Source organism: Eriocheir sinensis, chromosome 6 (genome assembly GCF_024679095.1).
Source record: "Eriocheir sinensis breed Jianghai 21 chromosome 6, ASM2467909v1, whole genome shotgun sequence".
In the NCBI taxonomy this organism is placed as follows: domain Eukaryota; kingdom Metazoa; phylum Arthropoda; class Malacostraca; order Decapoda; family Varunidae; genus Eriocheir; species Eriocheir sinensis.
The window spans coordinates 26122077-26143024 of record NC_066514.1 but is presented as its reverse complement, the minus strand read 5'-3'; the positions used below and the strand labels follow the sequence as shown (position 1 = coordinate 26143024).

General features: G+C 47.7%; 1 protein-coding gene across 2 annotated transcripts in view; it reads right to left on the bottom strand.

The window, feature by feature from the left end:
- The window catches only part of LOC126990852 (phosphatidylinositol 3-kinase regulatory subunit alpha-like), a 120853-nt gene that overhangs the window by 62414 nt on the left and 37491 nt on the right, over positions 1-20948 (bottom strand). The window lies entirely within an intron of this gene.

Sequence of the window (20948 nt, the reverse complement as noted above, 5' to 3'; positions counted from 1 at the left end):
GCAGGGAAGTGGGGGGAGCTGGTGAAAAGGGGATGGCAAGGGTGGGAAGGGAGGGGAAGGGGAGCAGGTGGCTGGGAGGCAAGGGAGGGCGGCGCCGGCACAAGGACATCAAGACCATAAAAGTTAGACGCTACAAACACTCCACATGTCGGGAAGTCTTTCTCTTGTTGCAGCCTCGCCGGACACATCGACTTAAGAGGCAACACTCGAGTTCCCTATCAGTTCCCTTACATCCTTCGGCGCCCAAGCTCACATATTTGACAAGGCTTTCGTAGGAGTTAAGGGCATTTCCAGAGGTAGTGTTATGACCCTGCTGGTAGTCTGACTCTTCTTCTGGACCATGCATCTAAAATAACACTCATTAGAACCCGACTGATCTCCTTTTCGGCCTTTGCAAAATATTGATGTGAGAATCGGGTCATATTCTCAAACATTTCTGCGCCCAAGCTCACATATTTGACAAGGCTTTCGTAGGAGTTAAGGGCATTTCCAGAGGTAGTGTTATGACCCTGCTGGTAGTCTGACTCTTCTGCTGGACCATGCATCTAAAATAACACTCATTAGAACCCGACTGATCTCCTTTTCGGCCTTTGCAAAATATTGATGTGAGAATCGGGTCATATTCTCAAACATTTCTGCGCCCAAGCTCACATATTTGACAAGGCTTTCGTAGGAGATAAGGGCATTTCCAGAGGTAGTTTTATGACCCTGGTGGTAGTCTGACTCTTCTTCTGGACCATGCATCTAAAATAACACTCATTAGAACCCGACTGATCTCCTTTTCGGCCAGTTCCAGGGGTAGTTTCATGAGCCTGGTGGTAGTTTGACCCTTCTTATGGACCATGAACCTAAGAAAACAGTCCTCAGAACCCAACTGATCTCCTTTTCGGCCTTTGGAAAGAGTTGATGTGAGAGAAGGAAGCGTCTGAGTGCCAACCATATGTCTCGCCTCTGCACCAGCCTCGAGGAAGACACCGACGAGGCAACTTCTTGAACGTCTCCAACACCAACGTCGAAGAATACACCGACAACTTCTTCAGCGTCTCCAGCACGAGCCTCAAAGAACACATCGACAAGACAACTCCTTCACCGTCTCCTGCAGCAGCTTCGCCCAAGACGCCTGTGAGCCAAGACCTTCAAAACGACAAAGTTCCCTTTTCGCAAGGATGCCTGTAGGACCTCCAGCTACTCCTTAGGACGCCTCTGCCTCGCCTCCAGCTGCACCCTTGTCTTTAGTCCCTCCTTCCTACGACTTAAGCCCTCACGTTGACTTCACTCCTTCCCCGTCACCGCCCCGCCCCGTCCCAGCAAAGCCCCTGACGAAGAACGCTGCTGCCTCTGCCCCGTCTCCTCCCCTCCCACCCCCCGCCTCCGTACAGCCCCTCGTAAGACTATGGTTAAGATTCATTCGTCCTTTTTAAGTATATAGCCTCAAACATGGTAATTATAAGACGATTACACTGGAAAGGAGTGTTTACATATACTCTAATGTGGTATTTTTGGTCAACTGTACAGATATTCAATTTGGAGAACTAAACAAGAATATATATTAATTAATCGACTCCATGTCTGCCCCTCTCGCCCGATCTGGCCCGCATACAATAAGCATATTCTCTCAAGGCAAGGCTAAGATTCGTTTCATGTACTATTTATTAGAGGAAATCAGGCAGGCCAAGGACAACACAAAATTATATAAAAAACACATCACTATTTCAGCTTCAAAGCTTCCTCACGTCTGAAAAGTTTGTTAATTCATGTTAATGTTCTGGTGTTTATTTCCCCCTTAAAGTTCCCTAAAGGCTGTTTAAGATACGCTACTTCACTCCCTTAAAACATCTCTTAAGGTTTATTTCCCCTTCAGAAGCTTCCTCAGGACTGGCTCAGATATGTTATTCCCTTGCTGTTTTATATCTGTTCCTTCACCACTGTTACATATGTTCTGGCGTTTATTTCCCCTTTAAAGTTCCCTAAAGGCTAGTTAAGATACGTTACTTCACTCCCTTATCACATCTCTCAAGGTTTATTTCCCCTTCAGAAGCTTCCTAAGGACTGGCTAAGGTATGTTACTCCCTTTACATTTTATATCTGTTCCTTCACCACTGTTACATATGTTCTGGTGTTTATTTCCCCCTTAAAGTTCCCTAAAGGCTGGTTAAGATATGTTACTTAACTCCCTTACCACATCTCTTAAGGTTCATTTCCCCTTCAGAAGCTCCCTAAAGACTGGCTAAGGACTGTTACTTCACTGCTCTTCCCTTCCTTTCCCGCCCCGCCCCGCCGTTCCCGCGCCCCACGAGGCTGCGTATTGGGGGGTAGCGGCGCCGGGCAGCCCATCCCAGAGGAGCTGATGCGTGGCGGAGTGACACCCTGACCAACCTTCCTCTCGTCCTTGTGCTCTAAATACACGCATTCCACGGCGTCGCCTCTCTCTCTCTCTCTCTCTCTCTCTCTCTCTCTCTCTCTCTCTCTCTCTCTCCGTTGACAGAATGAGAGGATGGAAACAAGGGAGGGAGTGTAGGAGGAGGAGGAGGAGGAGGAGAATAGTGGTGGTGGTGGTGGTGGTGGTAGTAGTGGTGGTAGTAATAGTGGTGGTGGTGGTAGTGGTAGTAAAAGTAGTAGTAGTAGTAGTAGTAGTGGTAGTAGTAGGAAGAGGAGGAGGAAAAAGAGCAGGAGGAGGAACACAAAGGAAGAACAAACAACAGCAGACCTGATGTTACAAAGCTGTGACAAGCAACACTAACTATCTAATCAAAGGTGGAAGATGAAGGACAGCAAAGGCGAAGGAGGAGGCGGAGGAGAAGTAGTAGTAGTAGTATGAGGAGGAAGATGGCTAAGGTATAATCACACACACACACACACACACACACACACACACACACACCTCCGTGGCGCAACTGGTTAGAACGCTGCGCTGCCAGGCTTCACGGTCTGACTGGGCGGTAGTTCGAACAAGCTCAGGCCGGATTCTTTCCGTTGACTAGGAGTGGTTACTGTCACCCTTGAGCAAGGGGGATGGTGTGTGTGGTGTGTGAGGTCCTGGCAGTACCCAGAGATCAACGATAAAGAGCACTTGTTCATGTCGGGAGGGTTCCTGCTGGCGATTACAAGTCCAACACGTGATCAGGCCGTGGTGAATTTTACACACACACACACACACACACACACACACACACACACACACTAAGTATACCTGACCACGTCAACCCAACTTCATCAAGGTCATGAAGCACACACACACACACACACACACACACACACAGACACACAGACACACACACAGTCGTCTAGCCTTGAGGGGAAACTCTTACACACTCGTCACTAAGGGTTGACTAGACTCTTCCTCTCTCTCTCTCTCTCTCTCTCTCTCTCTCTCTCTCTCTCTCTCTCTCTCTCTCTCTCTCTCTCGTAAAGGGTAAAGTAAAATGAGATGAAGTGGTTTGGTTGGAAGGCACAGAGTAGTAGTAGTAGTAGTAGTAGTAGTAGTAGAAGTAGAAGTTGTAGTAGTAGAAGCCTATATATACCTCACATTAATTAGTGTTTTGGTGGTCTTACAGGAGCATAAATAACACACAGCATACAGCATAGGCATAACACAGCATAAACAAAGCAGCTCCTACACTATTCAAACACATAACATAAGATTGATGGATGCATTGAGACATAGAAAGATATAGTTGGTTAGATATACTACTGACCTCTCTATAACACACACACACACACACACACACACACACACACACACACACACACAATAGAACAGCAAGGAAGAAGGATGCTGCGGCTGATCCTCTCTATTATTGTCTGTCTGTCTCGGTGGTGGTGAGAGTTCAGCACCACCACCACCACCACCACCTCTCCAAGCACCACCACCACCACCAATGCTATCAACCTAACCACTACTACCACCTCCACCACCACCACCGCTACCTTGATACCTACCACCACCACCACCACCAATGCTATCAACCTAACCACTACCATCACCTCCACCACCACCACCACTGCTACCACTATCATTTACACTCCCAGTCATCACCATCATCATCACCACCACCACCACTCAAGGGCAGAGAAACAGTAGCTGTCTAGTGAGTGAGCCCAGTCTAAACACACACACACACACACACACACACACAGAGAGAGAGAGAGAGAGAGAGAGAGAGAGAGAGAGAGAGAGTCCTGACCTAACAAACTGCCTGATCCAGCTTCTCTATAGCTCTCTCACGCCCACGTCTCTCTCTCTCTCTCTCTCTCTCTCTCTCTCCTCCTTGTGCAGTAAAAATAGCTTCCACAATCCCTTCCCTTCACCGTCTAACATTTTCAGCGTCTCATTTCCCTCCTTGGTCACGGCGCATCGGTCACGTGACACCTTATATAAAAAAAACCTCGTATTCTTAAACATCTCGGCGCCTCAGTTCGTCTGTTTGAAAAGCCTCTCGTTCGTTGTAGAAGTTCCTGTGAGGTTTTAATGGACGGTTTGGTGATGCTGGTCATAGTTTTGATACACGACGTCTGCGCCATGAACGGTAAAAATATCACCTATCATGAGAACTCGGTTAGTCTTCGCTGTGGCCTTGAGAAATAGCCGGTTTTTCAAGGACGGTTTGGTGATGGTGGTGATAGTTTTGATGCACGACGTCTGCGCCATGAACGGGAATAGCTAAATCTATATATACCAAGTCAAGTCACTCTGCTTCAAAACTGCGACCGGTACGCGCTGGAGGCGGTTTTGGGGCGGAGCAGGGGGATGACGTCACTTGGAGCCAGAAAAAAAAAATACCCGCCAGTTCAGGGGTGACTAAAGTTGGGGCCGTGTGTGCACTCTGGATGTGCATTCTCGCCTTCTTTCACAGCGCGTTCAGGCAAGCCACTGACGAAAAAATGTCTTTTTATTGTGCTATTGCGTGACTGTAATTTCAATGACTACAAACTGGGGTGTGGGGTGTGAGGGAGGGCATGTTGAAGTGATTGATTTAAATTAGTCCGCCTTTCTTCGTTTTCTCTAAATCCCTGTTTCTACATTCTCTAGTTTGGCTCCAAGCAACGTCACGCATAAACCACGCCTCGGCCGTGTCTCCTCCCACAAACCTGCGTATGACTTGACTTGGTGTATATAGACTTAGGGGAAAATCATTAATCACGAGAACCCGATTAATCTTCCCTGTGATCTTGAGAAATAGCCGTTATGGGAGCCCGATACACCGTTGCCAGACTATCGTGCTCAGAGCATAGTATTTACCGTTTTTTGACGCCTAACTCTTGCCAAGAAACATCAGGAATTAACTATTTTAACGATAAATGTATATGAATTTAGTTACTGGGGCTCAGGGGACAGTTTTTGGGTCGGAAGTTGGTAAATATATGAGGCTGAGTACGACAATCTGGCAATGTTGGGCCGATACGTTTAATAATATGACCTTTAACATCGCCACCCTTTCATAGATTCATTCGATATTTTTAGCTCCTTTATGATGCATGCAAGGGAGACAGACGTGCCTTCTCCTTCTCCTCCTCTTCTTCTTCTTCTTCCTTCCCCTCCTCCTCCTCTTCTTCTTCTTCTTCTTCTTCCCCCTCCTCCTCCTCCTCCTCCTCTTCCTTCCTTGCCATTCTTGTCCTGTCTGGATGTTGAACGGTGTCCCTCTCTGGCTCTGTCTGGTCTTCCTCTTTCCTCTTCCTCTTCCTCCTCCTCCTCCTCCTCCTCCCTTCAATGTTACGTGGTGATGATGGTGATGATGGTTAAGAGACCTTGATGCTATTCTTTGCTTCTCTCTCTCTCTCTCTCTCTCTCTCTCTCTCTCTCTCTCTCTCTCTCTCTCTCTCTCTCTCTCTCTCAGGCACCTCTTCTACTTAACTTTTCTTTCGTTTCCTTATCTTTCCCTTTTCCTCTCTCTCTCTCTCTCTCTCTCTCTCTCTCTCTCTCTCTCTCTCTCTCTCTCTTTTCTATTTTACTTTCCTTTCTTTTCCTTCTCTTTCCTTTTTCCTTCCTTCCTTCCTTCCTTCCTTCTCTCTCTCTCTCTCTCTCTCTCTCTCTCTCTCTCTCTCTCTCTCTCTCTCTCTCTCTCTCTCTCTCTCTCTCTCTTCTATTTTCCTTTCCTTTCTTTGCACTTTTCCTTCCCTCTCTTTATCAACCCCTTTCTTCTCTTGCAACCTTATTTCCTTCTCTTATTTTCTCTCAAGTTTCCTCTACTTTATATTCTTTCCTCCTTCGTCTTTTCCCTTCTTCTTTTGCCTTTTCTCTTCTCATTTTGTTCCTCTCACGTTCCTTCTACTTCATATTTCTTCGTCCTTCCCTCTGGCTTCTCCTTCTCCCTTCCTTCTCTACTTTCCTCTCACTCTCCTTCTCCTCCTTTTCCCTTCTTATTTTCTTTCCTCTCACATTCCTTCTACTTCCGCCCTCTTCTCCTTTTCCCTTTCTCCTCCTCTTCCTTAATTTATCTTCGTTCTGCCTTTCTCCTCCTCCTCATCCCCTTCTCCCTTTCACACTCCAACGGAACATCAGTGTAGCCAACCCCTACCCCTTCACGTTAGACCCCTGCAGAACATCAGTGTAGCCAACCCTTCACGTTAGACCCCTGATGCCTGCCCGCCTCTCCATTCTCTCTCCGTCACCCATCGCGGCGTTCAATTCCCGGCTTCCTGTTCTGTCTGCGCCGTAAGAAAAGCTTGTTAAGAGGCACCGATTGGACAATGAGGGAGGGAACGAGACACACAAAGAGATGCCACTCAGGGTAGGTTAGGTCAATGCAATACCCTCTTGTTATACCCTCGCCACCTCCTCCTCCTCCTCCTCCTGTTGTGTGTGTTGGTGTTGTTGGTGATGCTTTTGTTAATGATGGTGGTGGTGGTGTTTGCCTATTGTGAAAGGTATATATGTATTGGCCATCTTTTGCGTGGAGGTGGTGTATTGGTGTTGTTGGTGATGCTATCGTTCTTGATGGTGGTGGTGGTGGTGTTTGCCTATTGTGAAAGGTATATATGTATTGGCCATCTTTTACGAGGAGGTGGTGTATTGGTGTTGTTGGTGATGCTTTTGTTAATGATGGTGGTGGTGGTGTTAGCCTGTTGTGAAAAGGTATATATATTGGCCATTTTTTGCGTGGTGGTGTGGTGGTGTATTGGTGTTGTTGGTAATGCTATCGTTCTTGGTGGTGGTGGTGGTGGTGTTTGTATCAATAAGAAGCATGAATGGAGTGCTCGCTACCTTCTGCTTGCTGTTATTTTTGTTGTTTATATCACTAAGGCAATAATGTACGGTGCGTAGAGTTGAAAGACAGTAACATCGACCTCACCACTTAAAGAGTCTTAGAGCACTAGAGTTACTACAACCAGCATCATCACCACCAAACACCCTCACCACTCTACATACTTCACCACTCCACCACAACCACATTCCCTTCTACTACCAACCACATCAGCACCAGCAGCCCCCCTCATCCTCAACCCCCCCCTCTCCCCCCCACGCACACACGCACGCACACACATACATAAGGAGTTCGCACGAGTGAGTTCAAAACGAATCCCTTTCCGCTACTCTGAAGGCGCCGTGAGAGAGAGAGAGAGAGAGAGAGAGAGAGAGAGAGAGAGAGAGAGAGACGGAAATGTTGCAGGAAGGAAGACGCCAGTGGGAATGGAAGGAACAAGCATTCGAGAGAGAGAGAGAGAGAGAGAGAGAGAGAGAGAGAGAGAGAGAGAGAGAGAGAGAGAGAGAGAACCCAGGAAAGTATACATTGCTGGAACGAGAAAGCTAAAAGAGGAGAGTGGTGGAGGAATAAAGAGGAGGAGGAGGAGGAGGAAGAGGAGGAGGAGGAGGAGGAGGAGGAGGAGGAGGAAGACAGGAAAAGGATGCAAGATAGAGAATGAAATTGGGAAGGAAGGGAGAGAAGGAGGAGGAGGAGGAAGGCGAGGAGGAGGAGGAGACAGGAAAAGGATGCAAGATAGAGAATGAAATTGGGAAGGAAGGGAGAGAAGGAGGAGGAGGAAGGCGAGAAGGAGGAGGAGGAGGAGGAGAGCAGAAAAGGGAAATAGGCTAAATAATGAAATTGGGAAGGGAGGAAGAGGAGGAGGAGAATGAAGAAGAGAAGAAGAAGAAAGATTGAGAAGAGGAAAGAGAATAGAAAAACGAACAAGTAAAGAAGGAAAAGAAGAAACTAAGAAGAAAAACGAGGAAAGCCAGAAGACAGAACACAACACAGGAGAAAGAGACAGACAGACAGACAGACGGACAGACCGGGGCAACTAGACTAGAGACATCCCGCCCTGTTCCTGCCCCCGTCTCGCCCCGCCCCGCCACCCTCGCACCACGTAACAGTTATATGATCATACCCCAGCGTTCAAGGGCAGGAGTAGCAGACGGGCGCCAACACACGACACGACACTCACTGCTTGACATAGGTTGGTGTGTGTGTGTGTGTGTGTGTGTGTGTGTGTGTTAGATAGGAAGTATTGTAGATGTTTCTTGGTGCATGGCTGTCTGGTGTTGGTAGTAGTAGTAGTAGTAGTAGTAGTAGTGTGAGGATGTTGGGAAAAGCTTAGTAATAGTAGTTGAAGTTGTTATTGTAGTAGTAGTAGTAGTAGTAGTAGTGTGAAGATGTTGGCAAAAGCTTAGTAATAGTATAGTAGTTGAAGTTGTAATAGTAGTAGTAGTCGTAGTAGTAGTAGTAGTAGTAGTAGGGGCAGCAATAACAAGCCTAACTATATACGTAATGTGAACTAAATCAATCCTCATCATCCCTCCCTCCTATCCATCTCCATCACGGCTTCGGAAATACTCAAACGCTTCCGCCTCCATATCAACTACTTTCAAAGGCCAAAACGGAGACCAGTCGGGTTCTATTACGTGTTTCTTCAGGTTCACGGTACAGAGGAAGGGTCAAACTACCACCGGGGCCAGAAAATTACTCTTGGAAATGTTGAAAACTCCTACGAAGGCCTTGTCGAATATGTGAACTTGGGCGTCGAAATGTTTAAGAATATGATCCTACCTAGTGTTACCAAACTAAAGGGGCAGTGCTCGACGGGGGGGGGGGGCGACCTTGAACTCTGACCCCTAGAGATGGCGGAGGAAAAGAAAAAGAAAGAAAAGATTAGAGAGAGAGAGAGAGAGAGAGAGAAATGACTACCGAAATAAGTTCTGATTCAACCTACGACACAAGTACCGGAGAAAGAAAAAAAAGGAGAAAAAAAGGGAAGAAAAGATAAGGAAGAGGAGAAAAATGTAAATAAAGAAAGGAAAATGGGGAAAGAAAGAGAAGAAATTAAAAAGGAAGGAAGAGGAAGATGAAGAAAAAAAGATGAAACAGAAAAAGAAGTAGAAGACAAAGAAGAAAAAGAAACGAAGGAGGAAGGGAAAGAGAAAAAAAATAATAGGAAGAAAAGGATGGAGGAGGAGAAACGGGAGGAGGAGGAGGAGGAGGAAGAAGAGGAAGAGGAGAAGAGACACGTGAGAGAATATATACCTCTAACCTACCTACCAACCATCCACTCTTCCTTCTCCTCCTCCTCCTCCTTCGCCTTTGCTGTCCTTCATCTTCCACCTTTGATTAGATAGTTAGTGTAGCTTGTCACAAACAGCCTCGTAAGGGCCAGTTGCTGTTGTTTGTTCTTCCTTTGTGTTACTTTGTGTTCCTCGTCCTCGGCAGAATACGTCAACCATCTCTACAATGGTTGAAGCTGCGAGGAATAATGTCAAACAATCTATTCCTGGCGCCTCATCCTCTAGGCGACACCTCCTCCCTGACAACCCGCGCCTCCCTCTCTACCTCTCTCCTGCTGCTGCTGCTGATGATGATGATGCTACGGCAGGGGCGGGGCAGGGTGAAGCGTGGGGCAGGTCAAGGCAACGGTGCCAGGGAGAGAATTCCAAGTCCCTCCCTCTCTCTCTGCCTCAAGTGCCATTATTATCGTACACACACTCAAACATTCACATTATTGCATTAATCAAAAAAATTTCCCTAACACCACATAACGAACCCAGTTAAAGTTCTCGTTAAAAAGCATACTTATTGGCGTTTTTTGTTTTTGCGTGTGACTCAGAACCGGAAAATACGATATGCTGAGTGCCTGAGTACGATAATTTGGTAACCCTGGCCTCAACCCTGACAACTGGTTTCCTCTTATATGTCTGATGGAAAATGGGAGGCAAGATGTGCAGGTGTGTAGCGTTGGTGGCGTCTTGTGCGTGGCTTGGTGACACTTGCTTGCCGTCTACACTTTCTAGACTAAGACACTTAACCCGGTAGCAGCGACGGGCCAAATTTGTGGCTTTACCGTGTAGCAGCGACGGGCCAAATTTGTGGCTTTACCGTGTAGCAGCGACGGGCCAAATTTGTGGCTTTACCGTGTAGCAGCGACGGGCCAAATTTGTGGCTTTACCGTGTAGAAGCGACGGGCCAAATTTGTGGCTTTACCGTGTAGCAGCGACGGGCCAAATTTGTGGCTTTACCGTGTACCAGCGACGGGCCAAATTTCTGCCATGATATAAACCTCCCAAAATAGATGATGCATAAACTGATCACACATACGTTGATATATATTATGAAATGGTTTGCGTAAGTGATGATTCTTTCTCATTATATTATTTAGAGGAGCCTTTAACCTAACCTAACCTAACCTAACCTAACCTAACCTAACCTAACCTAAGAAACATGGCCCCCGCAGCTACCGTGTTAATCTTCAATGTGACTTAATGGCGATTTGTGAGCGATGCAACGCTTTCCCGTGGATATTTTAGGGTTTAAAAGAGAATATAAACTCGAGGGTATATTTTATGAGCCGTGTGACCCTGGGGGAGGTGTGCAACAGGGGGAAAACGGGGGTCGAACTGGGGGGTAGCGGAACGGTTGTGTTGGTGAACCGAGGCTGGTGGGACATTAAGGGTCATATTACTTAACATTTCGTCGTCCAAGTATTCATATTTGACAAGGCATTCATAGGAGTTTGGGACATTTCCAGGAGTAGTGTTATGACCCTGGTGGTAGTTTGACCCTTCTTCTGTACCGTGAATCTAAAGAAACACTCATTAGAACCAGACTGATCCCCTCTTTGACCTATAGAAATAGTTGATATGAGAAGCGAGTGTCTTATAATACCGGCCTTAGTAAGTTCCCCAAGACAAACGGTTTTCTTCGTCTGATGGAAAACACAGCGGCGGAACTTGTGGGTGAGGGTGGTTTAGGACTTGCCAGGGAAACACTTGCCCTTCGTTTCTTGTTATTTACTCACATCCTTATATTAGAGGCGAACCAAACCCGCGAGATAAAAATAGAGAATATATCCCCGCAAGAATCCGCTCCTAAATAGATTGGTTAAAAAAAGGTCAAGTGAACAAAAGGTCTGCTGTCTCTTCCTATGACTTAAACTTCCGTGGATGAATTTCAAGACTAAATTCAATCTCTTATAGTTTGCCATCTATTTGTCTAATCACAGGAGCCCCATAATACTTGTTTACTTCATGTTCGCCTTCGTATCTTTCTCCATATACCGAAAAACAGGCAAATGGTATAACAGTGAAAGGAATGAAGGTGAAGATTCAAGTTAACTCACATCAATGACAAAATAGGGATGAAAGAGCGAAGATTCTAGTCAACTCTTGCATCAGAAAGTGGGACAAAACAGGGATGATTTTGGGGAGTAGTTTTGTGCACTGTGAAGCATTGGCGTGTCTAGAGCGTTGTCGTAATAACCGCTACAGCTGCTACGTGGAGGCGATTGGTTAGCGGTACAGCGGGCAGGGTGCAGCAGCGGCGGGCGGGTATTTGTTGGGCAGCGGGTGTTGGCGTAACCTTGGCCACGTCCTTATCGCTCGCTGGCCGTGTTGTGGCGGAGCCTAGGCCACTGTGCCCACGCTTGCCCTGGCTTGCTCGCTGCCTGTTCGAACCCCATCTAGCCACCCGAGGCGAAAGTGTCTTGTGATACCAACCATATAGACGGGGTAGACGCGAAACCAGACAGATGGGTGCGATAAAATAATACTGAGGCTGATAAACCACTCATACCAACAGGGAGGGAGAAAAAAAGGGTTACAGTACCATTAAGAGAATAAGGTGGGGGTCAGTTACATATAGACGAGGTAGGCGCAAAACCAGACAGATGGGTACGATAAAACAGCTGATAAACCACTCATACCAAAAGGGAGGGAGAGAAAAAGGTTTACAGTACCAGCCAACCACAACCATCACCACCACCACCAGCAATGGGTACAAGGTAGATAATTTCAGGTCCAAGAAGGCGATAAGGAAAGTGGGTTTAGAATATGGGAAATGGAGGAGGAGGACGGGGCAGTAGAGGAGGAGGAGGAGAAGCGATACCCACCGACCAGCCACTGCCCAGCCACGTGGTTAGTGCAAGTCTCCGATTAAGAGTGTTTCAAATGGAGGTTGGATAGATGTATGACCCGGAAAGGCAGGCGGGGCGTATGCTAACTGGTTCAAGAAGGTGATAGGCGTATGTAGGCCTACCAAACAAGGGCGTGGGTGAGGGAGACCAACCTTGCAACAATCTGGGTAGTGTTTGTGCGTTTATAAGAGTTTCAAATGGAGGAAAGAGGATCAGGATAAGGACGAGGAAGAGGAAGAGGAGGAGGAATGGCAAAGGGCGCGTACTAACTGGTTCAAGGTGATAGGCATATATAGGCCTACCAAACAAGGGTGTAAGTGAATGAAACAACCTAACAGCAACCTGGGGAGTGTTAGAACGTTTATTAGGAGTTACAAATAAAGGGAAAGACAGAAGAATGGCAAAGAAAATAGTTCAAGAAGGTGATAGGCATATATAGGCCTACCAAACAGGGTATAAGCGAATGAAGCAAACCTGATAGAAACCTGGGTAGTGTTAGAACCCTTATAAGAGTTTCAAATGGATGTTAGATAGAGGAGGACCCAAGAAGAGATACAAAGCGATACAGGTCAAAAAATAACAATAATAATAATAATAATAATAATAATAATAATAATAATAATAATAATAATAATAAGAAGAAGAAGAAGAATAGGGAGATTAGGTCAGGATGCGATGTGACAGGGGTGAGGCAGGGAGGAAGAGGAAGAGAGGGAAGGATGTAATATGACAAGGGAGAGAGAGAGAGAGAGAGTATAACATAAAGAGAATGAGAAAAAGGAGGAGGAAGAGGAAGAAGAGGAGGAGGAGGAGGAAGAGGAGGAGGAAAAGCAGGCGTGTGAAAGAGTCGGAAGAGGAAGTGAGTGAAACCAAATCAGAAGAGGAAGAGGAAAAGGAAGAGGAAGAGGAGGATTTCCATATTTAAACCCACTATCATCGCAAGGCAGCAGGGGTGGGCGTGAGGGTGGAGGTTGGGGCGGCGGACGGGGCGAGGCGGGGAAGGGGAAGGGGTGACGCTATAGGAGCAGGGAGGAGGAGGGGGGGGGTCAGGGCCTCGAGGACATGACGGCGATAACGCAGCCTCGGTGATAGTTGTCTCCGGGCCTATATATACACGGCACGGCGGGCGTCTGTTGCGTCTGCTGCTGCTGCGTCGCGCCCTCTGCCCGCCCCCGACCTGCGCCGTGCCCGTGTGTGCCCGTACACCTGACGACGCTTGAGGGGACGGGAAGTGACTGGCGGGGACGACAACGCTGGTACGACTTCTACTGATGAGGAGGAGGAGGAGGCCACTGTCACTACTGCTACTACTACTACGACTACTACTACTACTACTACTACTACTACTACTACTTTTTTTTTTTTGTTAACGGGCCTCCATCCATTAGAGTTACGTTGTGAGCGGTATCTTTTCTCATATCCTTTCACAAAGCTACTACTACTACTACTACTACTACTACTACTACTACTACTACTACTACTACTACTTTTACAACAACAGCGACAACTACTACTTCTATTACTACCAATACCAAAAATAATAATAATAATAATAATAATAATAATAATAATAATAATAATAATAATAATAATAATAATAATAATAACAACGATGACGATGGCGGAAGAAGTAGCTGAGTCAGCCTCCCCCCCCACCCCCCCCAGGGTAAGACACGGCGGGTGAGGGAGGGCCGCTGGTGGCGTCAGTGGGCTCCCTTCCTCCCCGATCATGGCAAGGCGCTAATGACCCGGGCACTGGTTCAGGTGTTCTGGTGCTGTGTGTGTGTGTGTGTGTGTGTGTGTGTCCAGCAGGTAGCGGCGTGCGGGGAGCGGGCCGCGGCCTGGCTCTGTGCCGCCGCGCACTTGGGAACAATCTGAGATAAGAGTGAAGTGGCAAGTCTCACGTCTTTAAGATTAAAGGTGACGGCCGTGGTGCCTCGGGCCGCGTGACGTGTGCCGACGAGGACCAGCACACACCCGCCCGTGGAGGTGAGCGCCGCCACGGCCATTCTGGGGCACGGGGCCTCGGAGGTGGGGACGCAGGAGGGTGGCTGGGCACGGGCCGCGGCGGAGAGTGAGGTGAAGGCCTGGCGAGGAGGAGGCGGGGGTCGAGGGCGGGGAAAGCGTGGAGGGATAAGCGTGTAATACAAGCTGACGGGTGAGAGGAAAGTATGGGGCAAGGGCTGGGGAGGACGGGGGACAGGGGATTGGAAGGGCGGGGAGCAGGACCTGGGAAGGGCGGGGAGCAGGACCTGGGAAGGGCGGGGAGCAGGACCTGGGAAGGGCGAGGGCGGGGGTAGGGAAGGGACGGGGTGTGAGGGGTGAGAGAGAGAGAGCCAAGCCGTATTTAACTTCAGAGCCACGAAGTGTCCACGTGCTTATCGTCCCGCCCCGCCCCGCCCCGCCCCGCCCCCTGTCCCGATCTCGAGGAACAACCAGGCCAGGGGATCGAGGCGGTGCGCTGCGCCTCCACCTCGACTCACCGAGCCTGGCAGACCCACGGGCCCGCCGCTCACCCTCCGTCGGGGCGCGCCGCTGCCGCCACGGTGCCGACCCCGGCTGTTGCCAGGGCCCCGCGGCGAGGAGGGGGAGGGAGGGGCGGGGTTCGGGAGGTGTAAACAAAGCCTTTTGTGACACTTGGAGGACACGCTTTTATCCTCAGCAATACCCGCGGCGCGCAAGGCCGGTGTTATTAAGGTCCAGGGTGAGGTGGCACTGCAGCAGCGGCGGGGAGTACCCGGCGGCACCGCTGCCCCGACGACCACCAGTAGCGAGACAGACGGCGACCCTGAAGCCCCACAGCCAACCTTGCCCAGGGCGGCCCTACTCCCCCAACACACACACACACACACACACACACACACACACACACACACACACAGACCTGGCGCCAGTGATGACTAGGGAGGTTTGTTTACTACTTAACACTGGCTGCCGCCGCCCCTGCCAGCCTCCCAGGTGTCTCCCCCCTTACAGACTGGCAGACACTAGACACACCTGAGGGGGTCTCTCTCTCTCTCTCTCTCTCTCTCTCTCTCTCTCTCTCTCTCTCTCTCTCTCTCTCTCTCTCTCTCTCTCTCTCTCTCACACACACACACACACACACACACACACACACACACACACATGTTAGTGGTGAGTGTGCTGTCTGTTCCAAGTTGGAGACCCGATAACGACTGATCATCTTCGTTCCGTGCTGCGGTCAACACTAAACGTCGCATTGGTCTTCCTCAACACTAATGTGGCTGATCCGTCTTTTCTAAGCCGCTTTTGAAGGCGTGGTGATATATAGTTGGTTTTGTTGACTTGTTTATATCACTCCATACGACTGAGTTTGTAATATGTCGACTTAAACTGTGGGAGAGCAAGAGGAGAAGAAGAAACGAGAGGAATAAGAAAAATAAGGGAAAAGCTGGACGAGTTGAAAAATAAGAAAAGTTAAAAAAAGGAAAGTAGAGGAGAAGCAGGAAGAGGAAGAGGAAAATGAGAAGGCAGGAGGAAAAAAAAGAAAAGGAAGGATGGAATGACAAGGCTGAGAGATGGGGATTATAAAAAGAGGAGGAGGAGGAGAAGGAGGAACAACACTTTTAACTACGTCCCAAAAATGGAATTAAAAGACAAACTACCCACACATCTGTTAATGAATACAACTACAACGTTTCAAAAATCTGTCGTCAGCTGCCTGGCCACCTCAGCCTCCATGTGTTCCTTGAGTCACGCCACACTAATCACCGCCATCATAAGCCTAAAGACCCGCTATTAAGAAGAAAAGACCTTGCCAACGCTAACAAAGGCCTGCCCGACCACCAAGGCCTTTCACCAAAACCTAAGAGTCATGCGCCCAACAGCAGGAAGGCGAACAAGAGTCAAGAAGAGGAGGAGGAGGAGGAGGCTGGTGCTGATTGACTGAAGTAAAAATTTTGTACAGAAATTCCTTAGATCATTAGGTTGGTATTCTTATAGACGCTTCCATCTCTCACATCAACTATTTCCAAAGGCCAAAAAAGGAGATCAATCGGGTGCTAATACCTGTTATTTTAGGTTCGTGGTACAGAAGAAGGGTCAAACTACACCCAGGGGCATTAAACGTCACTTAGAAATGCCCGTCTCTTATACGAAAGCCTTGTCAAAGGTGTGATTTTAGGTTCGTGGTACAGAAGAAGGGTCAAACTACCACCAGGGCCATTAAACTACCCTTGGAAATGCCCCAGACTCCTATATGAAAGTCTTGTCAAATGTGTGATTTTAGGTTCGTGGCACAGAAGAAGGGTCAAACTACCACCAGGGCCATTGAACTACCCTTGGAAATGCCCGACTCTAATACGAAAGTCTTGTCAAATGTGTGATTTTAGGTTCGTGGTACAGAAGAAGGGTCAGACTACCACCAGGGCCATTAAACTACCCTTGGAAATGCCCCAGACTCCTATATGAAAGTCTTGTCAAATGTGTGATTTTAGGTTCGTGGTACAGAAGAAGGGTCAAACTACCACCAGGGCCATTGAACTACCCTCGGAAATGCCCGACTCTTATACGAAAGCCTTGTCAAATGTGTGATTTTAGGTTCGTGGCACAGAAGAAGGGTCAAACTACCACCAGGGCCATTAAACTACCCTTGGAAATGCCCGACTCTTATACGAAAGTCTTGTCAAATGTGTGATTTTAGGTTCGTGGCACAGAAGAAGGGTCAAACTACCACCAGGGCCATTGAACTACCCTTGGAAATGCCCGACTCTTATACGAAAGCCTTGTCAAATGTGATTTTAGGAAAGCCTTCAATGTGTGATTTTAGGTTCGTGGCACAGAAGAAGGGTCAAACTACCACCAGGGCCATTGAACTACCCTTGGAAATGCCCGACTCTTATACGAAAGCCTTGTCAAATCTGTGTGCTTGGGCGGCGAAATGTTGAAGAATGTCACCCTTACACACACACACACACACACACACACACACACACACACACACCACTCACTTCATCATGCAAGGAGGAAGAAGGCTGGCTGGACGAGGGAGACAAAGGCGCCCTCCTCGAGTCAGGCGCTCCTCAAAGACATGCGAATAAGAATGTTTCAAGAATCCGTGATCTTGAAGGCGCCAGAAGACCGACCCAACGCGGGGACTCGGGCGGGGTGGAAGACACTGTTTTTACCACATGGATACTACTTTTCCTTCCCCTCTGGATCTTGAACTCTTCGTCTGGTCCTTGAGGTAACTTGGCACACGGATAAATGAGTTACACCAGAGGGATAACTATGCAGGACCAGGTGACCGTTTTCTACCCAGGGATGTTTTTCTTTCCCTCTGGACTCTGAATATTCCCTTCAGACTTCGGAAGCTCTACCACAATAACCCCAATACATACACCTCCCCTTACCCCACTACATCCCCTCCCATGTATTCCCCCTTTCCAGTTAATATAATACTACAAAATCTCCCCCCCACCACCACAATAACCCCAATACATACACCTTCCCCTTCGCCCCCTACATCCCCTCCCATGCATTCCTCCTTCCCAGTCACTATAATACATAGAAATCTCCCTTATAATCACAGTCCCCCCCCCCCCTCCAATACACATGCCTTCCCTCACCCCTATATCAGTCACCCTCCACCTCACTCCCCCCTCCCAATTCTTCTTCCACCCCAGTTACTACCTCCTGAACTCCCCCCTCACCCCTTCCTATATATTCTCCCTTCACAGTTACATCCACACACCCTCCCCATAACCTCACCCTACCAACCCACACCACCTTCCACCCCAGTAACGATCATACCCCCGCTCTCCACCCCATACACACAGCTCCATCCCCATCACCACCAACATACCCTCACCCCCTTCTATAGTCCTGATCAGAGCCATTCCGCCCTCCTCACCCCTACAATCTCGGGGCATTAGACTCGCCGACCAGGGCCCCGCGACGCCACACCGGCCCGCCAGAACCCCGAGGCAGAGGCAGGAAAAAGGATAATGTTGATGATGAAGGTGAAGGTGTCCCTCTCTCTCTCTCTCTCTCTCTCTCTCTCTCTCTCTCTCTCTCTCTCTCTCTCTCTCTCTCTACCTGTTCTGTTAGGAGGAGGAGGAGGAGGAGGAGGAGGAGAAGGAGGTTTTTGTGAGAAGAAGAAACAGGATAATAAGGACTTAGAAAATGAGTTATGTAAGAAAAGAAAAAAAATATTGATGAGATATAAATAAAAATGAAAGACAGGAAAAGAAGATGAAAGAAAGGTACATAAGATAGACAGACAGACAGGCAGATTTGTAGTAGTAGTAGTAGTAGTAGTAGTAGTTGTAATAGTAGTAGTAGTAGTGGTTTTAATAGTAGTAGTAGTAGTAATAGTTGTAATAGTAGTAGTAGTAATAATAGTTGTAATAGTAATAGTAGTAGTAGTAGTAGTGATTGTAGTAGTAGTAGTAGTAGTAGTAGTAGTAGTAGTAGTAGTAGTAGTAGTAGTAGTAGTAACAGTAGTAGTAGTAGTAGTTGTGGTGGTAAGAGGAAAAACGAAAGTATATGAATTAAGAGAAGAAGAAGAAGAAGAAGAAAAAGAAGAAGAAGAAAAGGAAAAGAACCACCAACCACAACAACAACATAAGAAAACAACGATGACAACAACAGCAACAACAACAACAAAAATAATAATAATAATCAGGGACACTGCGAGAGGCTGTGAACAAGACCTCGAGGTGACCTTTTTCCTCCTCCTCCTCTTTCCTCTTCCTCCTCCTCCTCCTTTTCTTCTTCCTCACCTTACTCATGTCCCCCTTCCTCTCCTTCCGTTCTTTTTCCTCCTCCTCCTCCTCTTTCCTCTTCCTCCTCCTCCTCCTTTTCTTCTTCCTCACCTTACTCATATCCCCCTTCCTCTCCTTCCGTTCTTTTTCCTCCTCCTCCTCCTCCTCTTCCTCCTCTTCCTCCTCCTCCTTCTCTTCTACCTCACCTTATTCATATCCCCCTTCCTTTCCTTCCGTTCCTCATCCTCCTCCTCCTCCTCCTCCTCCTCCTCCTCCTCCTCCTCCTCCTCCTCCTCCTCCTCTTTTTACTACCTCAACTCTCAAGCATGTCCCTCCTCCCTATTCATCCTCTCATTTTTTACCCTTCCTCCTTCTCTTCCTCCTCCTCCTCCTCCTCCTCTTCTTCCTCCTCCTCCTCCTCTTCTTCCTTCTTTCTTATTCTACTCCAACTTCAATTCTTTTAATTTTTTCTTTTTAACTAATTCTCTCTCTCTCTCTCTCTCTCTCTCTCTCTCTCTCTCTCTCTCTCTCTCTCTCTCTCTCTCTCTCTCTCTCTCTCTCTCCTTCTTGTTCTTGATTTTGTTCTTCTTCTAATTATTACTGACTACTTATTCTCTCTCTCTCTCTCTCTCTCTCTCTCTCTCTCTCTCTCTCTCTCTCTCTCTCTCTCTCTCTCTCTCTCTCTCTCTCTCTCTCTCTCTCTCTCTTGACAGGTATAAGAGGAGTTTCTAGGCATAAGTATTTTCTAGTATCAAACGAGACTCTTAAAATGTTGGTGGCCTAGACGGGAGGGGATAAACAAGGACACACACACACACACTCACACACACACACACACACACACTCACACACACACACACGCACATACACTGGTAATAAGCATTAGTCCATGGGCGGTGTAGACGTCACTAGGGGGTGGGGGAGGGGTGTGGAAGGGGTAGGGGGTAGAGGGAGTGGAAGGGGTAGGGAGTAGAGGGAGTGGAAGGGGTAGGGGGAAGGGGGAAGAGAAGGGGAGGGGGCAGATCATCGCTTTTAATAACTCTTTGGTCTCGGTCTTTGGGTCTTGGTGTCTTTCTTGGTCTTAATTTCCATCTTAGTGTTGTTTTGAGGGTTGTTGTTTTTTTAATTAATTCTGTAAGTCTTAATGTTTGTCTTTCTCTTACAGTTATTCTTCTATATCTTCTTGTTGCTCTTCATATTTATTTTTATCTTGGGTGTAAGTTATTTTTCCTCTCGTCTTTTTCCTTCTCTTGTTATTTCTGTTGGTCTAAGTTAACATTCTTATATTGGTCTCATTGGTTCTGTTCGTCCATTGGTACTCGTATTAACCTTCTCTATATCTTCCTTTACCCATTCCCTTCTCTAAGTCTTGTTTTCAGGCTTCATTTTCATCCTAATCTTTTTCTCAATGGTTCAGTTGGAAAGTTTCGTTTAGTCGGCACAACATCTGTGGTCATATGCCGGAGAGAGACAGAAGGGGAAGGAATTGTAGGAGAAAGGAATAGACCCCAGGAAACGGGACACAACCCCCGATTAATACCTGGTACCCACTCACTGCTGGGTGGACAGGGGCGTAGGGTATCGGAAAGTCGCCCAAATTTTTCCACTCCGCCCGGGAATCGAACCTGGGCTCTCTCGATTGTGAGCTGAGTGTGCTAACCACTGCACCACGAAGCCCCCTTTAGTGGCTCAGTATGTCTTAACTCTGGCCTTGGTATTGGTATTAGTTCTTCTCTGCTATCCGTCATTTTCATCTCTAAGTCTTGTAAGTCTTCAAATTCATCTTATCCTGATCTTGGTTGCTCTTCTCGTCTATGGCCTTCGTCTTTTTTTAGAATATCTTTTGTTTCGCTCTCGTCCCTGGCACTGTTCTTAGCCTTGTGGTCTTCG